Here is a 4,851-nt window from a genome sequence, read left to right on the forward strand (position 1 = left end):
CAAACATCATGTGTCCTCAACGGGTCTTGCCCCAGCATGTGAGTCTTAACAAAACTCTGCGTGGGTCTGTCTCAGCTGACATCACTCTGCCTATTGGCCTGCGTCCAAGGAAGGGACAAGAAACCACAACATACCACCAAAAAGTGTTTTGGTGTGTTTCTCTCTATAGAGTCCCAACAAATGGAGCTCAGCTTTACAGTCTAAGAAGAATAAATACGCTTCTTCTTCTTCGGGAAAACACCAAATGGCGGATGATGCCGGTGCAGCGGGAGAGCCCGGAGGACCCGGGGGCCCAGGCTTAGGAGGCCGTGGCGGCTTCCGCGGAGGATTCGGCAGCGGTCTTAGGGGTCGTGGTCGTGGTCAAGGCCAAGGCCGTGGTCGAGGCCGCGTGGAGGTAAAGCTGAAGACAAGGAGTGGATCCCCGTCACCAAGCTGGGCCGCCTGGTTAAGGACATGAAGATCAAGTCTTTGGAGGAGATCTACCTGTTCTCCCTGCCCATTAAGGAGTCTGAGATTATCGACTTTTTCCTGGGTGCATCTCTAAAGGATGAGGTTCTGAAAATCATGCCAGTGCAGAAGCAGACCCGGGCTGGCCAGCGGACCAAGTTCAAGGCTTTCGTCGCTATTGGGGACTACAATGGTCACGTTGGTCTTGGTGTTAAGTGCTCCAAGGAGGTTGCCACTGCCATTCGAGGGGCCATTATCCTGGCCAAGCTTTCCATCGTCCCTGTGAGGAGAGGCTACTGGGGGAACAAGATTGGCAAGCCCCACACTGTCCCATGCAAGGTGACAGGCCGCTGTGGCTCTGTGCTGGTGCGTCTCATTCCTGCCCCCAAAGGCACTGGCATTGTCTCTGCTCCTGTGCCCAAGAAGCTTCTGATGATGGCCGGTATAGATGACTGCTACACTTCAGCCAGAGGCTGCACTGCCACCCTGGGCAACTTTGCCAAGGCCATCTTTGATGCCATCTCAAAAACGTACAGCTACTTGACCCCTGACCTCTGGAAAGAAACTGTGTTCACCAAGTCTCCTTATCAGGAATTCACTGATCATCTTGTGAAAACCCACACCAGAGTCTCTGTTCAGAGGACCCAGGCTCCAGCTGTGGCTACCACATAAGGATTTTTATAAAAGACAAAATAAATGAACCAAATCTGTTAAAAAAAAAAAAAAAAAGAAGAAGAATAAATACATAAATGCCATTAACAAAAAAATCCATCATCACGTGTCCTTTCAAGTGTTAAGTCTTTTTTAATAGAATTTTTTTATTTTTAAAATTTTTTAAATCAAGTGTTAGTTTTACAGACCATCCTGTCACCTGTATCTGCTTCAGTGAAAAGATCCTTTCACAAATCTGCCTTAGTCTTCCACGTGTGTCCACGCCGGTAAAACGCTCCTTCCCGTGTTTGCCCCAGCACAACACCATCCAACACAACTGACTTTTCAAAGAACCTTTAAGTTTTACTTCACAAAGTAACTAAATACACAAATGCAGTTTTTAAAGAGATATTTGTTTCTGTACCACAACGTGCCTGGGAAGTAATAGACGAGACGAGATAAATCTACAGGTTGAGTAACTTGCCAATAGGCACACAGCCAGCAAGGAGCCAAGTAGACAGTCAAAGTCAAACTAGCTTTAAATGAAAGGAAAGACTATTTAAGGAGGAGCCAACCCAAGGCATTTCCTGTTTATTTGACTGTTGTTATTTGAGACACTTTCACTATGCAGTGAAACTGTCCTGGAACTATGTAGACCAGGCTTGCCTCAAACTCACAGAGATCCAGCTGCCTCTGCCTCTACCTCCCGAGTATTCATTTTAATCTTTTTATATGTATTAGTGTTTCCTCTGCATGTATGACTGTGCCAAGTTCATGCCTAGTGCCCACGGAGGCCAGAGAGGGTTTTGGATCCCCTGGGACTGGTTGTGGACTGCCATCTGGGTCCTAGGAATCAGAGCCAAGTCCTCTATAAGAGTAGCCAGTGCTTTGTCTTACTGAACCATCTGTCTGACTCCCCCAAGGCACTTTTATTTACTTGTTGATTTTCTTTTCTGGAAGTCATAATGTGGACTAGACTGTCTCAAGCTCACAGAGATCCACTGGCTGCCTCCTGAGTGTTGGGAATCAAAGGCATATATCACTGAGTGTTGCCTCAAACCCAAGGCATTTTAGATAAAGTTCCCACTCTTCCTCCTCATCCTCTGCCTCATGCTCCTTCAGCCTGAGATGGTTTTTAGTATTTATGGCCAAAAATGCTGACTGAACTTATGCCAAGAGTGCCAAATGGCCTATGAGTTGTGCAAGCTAAGAATGACTGGGGAAAAAATATCCTAAGGGCTCAACAGTAATGGTTTTTCTTTGGAAAAGAAGCATTTGAGTCTAAAATATAGGCTGTGGGGCATAAATGGAGAATTGAGGGCAGAACAAGAAAGAGTTGAATTGCTTTGCTAAAGACTGGAGAAATGTGAAATGTGGGGTTTTGGGGGGGAGGTTGGGTTACATTTGGCTTCCTGAGAGGAAATTTTAGTTTGCCTCCAATTTGACTTGAAGTAGCATCCTTGCACAGTACCCCAAACTTGGATCATAGCTCTGGTCACTTTCTAAAGATCATGGCTGACCTAGAATCCTCTGTGTAAACCAGGCTGGCCTAGAGCTCACAAAGATCTGCCAGACTCTGCCTCCGGTGTACTAGGATTAAAGGCAGTAGTTGTGGGTCGAATGACCTTCTCACAGGGGAGGGGGTTTCATACCTGATATCCTGAATATCAGATATGTACATCATATTTCATAACAGTAGCAAATTACAGTTATGAAGTGGCAACAAAATAGTTTTATGGTTGGGGTCACCACCACGTGAGGAACTGGATTAAAGGGTCTTGGCATTAAAAAGGTTGAGAACCACGGATTAAAGACATTTGGTACCATACCCAGCATCACATAGATGTAGTGAGGCTTGGTTTTTGGTTGTTCACGTCTTTATACTTACGTGTTACTGTATGTATATGAGTGTTTTGTCAGCATAGATGTATGTGCACTACTCTTGTGCTGGGCAGCTAAGGAGGTCTGAAGAAGGCAAGGGATCCCCTGAGGACTGGAATAACAAAGGGTTGTAAGCCTCTTTGCTGGGGATTGAATTTGGGTCCTCAGGATAATCAACAAGTCCTCTAAACTACTGCAGAGCCAATCTCCAGCCTCTTTTTTTTTAAATTTTGAATCAAATTTCTCTGCAGAAAGACAGAAGCAGTTTAAATTTAGGGGGAGTAAATAAAAAGTCCTCCTCCTAAATCTTTGATAAATACACAAAAATTTCTTTAGTCTGTAGTTTGTTCTGTGTATTTAGTGACCATATCTATGTTTTCATGAGGTTTTTGAGGGACTTTGTTGTTATTATTTGTTTCCAGATGGAGTTTCCCTGTGTAATCCTGGATGTCCTAGACCAGACTGGCTTCAAACTCAGAGATTTGCCTGCCCCTGCCTCCAATCCCCAATCCCTCAATACTGGGATTAAAGGCGTGTGCCACCACTGATGGTTTAGGTCTTCATTTTTAAAAATCTGCATGTAGGTCAAGTGTGGTGACACATTTTTAATCCCATTTCTTAGGAGACAGAGTGAGGGCAGGCAGATCTCTGTGAGTTTGAGGCCAGTCTAGTCTTCATGTTGAGTTCTAGGACAGTTAGACATACAGTCTAGACTCTGTCTCAAAAAAAAAAAAAAAAATCCATCTTGGCTTGGGGATGTAGCTCAGTGAGTAGATGAGAAAGTGCTTGCCAAATTTGTATGAAACCACAGGTTCAATCTACAGCAAAAAAATTCAACATAGTGGTGTAAGAGGAAGAGACAAGAGAAGCAATTCAAGGTCACCCTCTGCTATACAGACACTGCAAAGCTAAGTAAGACCTCAAATTGCCTTCTCACTTAGGTAGGTATGATGATGCATTCCTGGTAACACACTGGATGCTAAAGCTGGGAGACCGCAGGCCAGCCTAGGGCACCCAGGAAGACCCTGTCTCAATGAAAGCACAAGAGCAACAACAAAAATCCCTTTTTTAATCTCTGACTTAGATTTTCTTTCCAGTAAACATACACCTACACACACACACCCCTAAACACACAACTATACACACACACACACACACACACCTTACCATTCTTTTCCCTACCTACCTATTCAACCTACACCTACAATATTTTGTCTGGTCCTCCTGGAAAAGCCTCAGTCCAGGGCAGACTGGGACTAGATGTTCTCTAATGATACCCAGTCCCCCCTCATCCTCTCCATAGTATGTCACTGTTGTGCTGTTCTGGGTTGGCATTGTGTCCCCAGAGGCTTCGTAGAATCCTCAATAAATGGGACCCAACCATCCCTGCCAGTACCCCAGAGGAATGATGATGTCTTGATGAATTTCCAACTACAACCTTAATGTGCCTTGGACAACAGCAGGTGCTGTGGACTGCACTGGAAACACCTCCCACAATTTTTGGAATTTGGACACGTGGGCTCCTGGCCACGGCACTGTCTTGGGAAGTTGTAGAGCCAGTGAGTCACTAGGAAGGACCATGAAGGGGATGTCCATCCCGGGTTCGTGCCTGAGCCTTCTGCTTTCCTGATTGGCCTAGAGGTCAGAGGCTCCTATGGATCTCCCTCTAAAGTGCTTCTGTCAAGCACTTTGAGTAACAAAAGAACTGACTAAAACTGTAGCAAAGAAGCTCCAGCATGAGATGCAGAGTGCTTCCCTGCTGATAACCGGGCCTGTGGGTTCAGCCTAGAAGCAGTGATGTACATTTCTCTAAAAGCCAAGAAAGATGATCTGGGATCTCAGGTGGTTTTTCCCTTTATTCTTCCCTTCCAG

At 45.3% G+C, this 4,851-nt stretch overlaps 1 pseudogene across 1 annotated transcript; it reads left to right on the forward strand.

The window, feature by feature from the left end:
• Positions 1–244: 244 nt before the first annotated feature.
• Positions 245–1,119, forward strand: LOC308426141 (small ribosomal subunit protein uS5-like; annotated as a pseudogene). Its single transcript has one exon. The product of its transcript is annotated as a small ribosomal subunit protein uS5-like (transcript).
• The last annotated feature ends 3,732 nt before the right edge of the window (positions 1,120–4,851 follow it).

This window comes from Micromys minutus (genome assembly GCF_963924665.1).
Source record: "Micromys minutus genome assembly, chromosome: 10".
Lineage (NCBI taxonomy): Eukaryota > Metazoa > Chordata > Mammalia > Rodentia > Muridae > Micromys > Micromys minutus.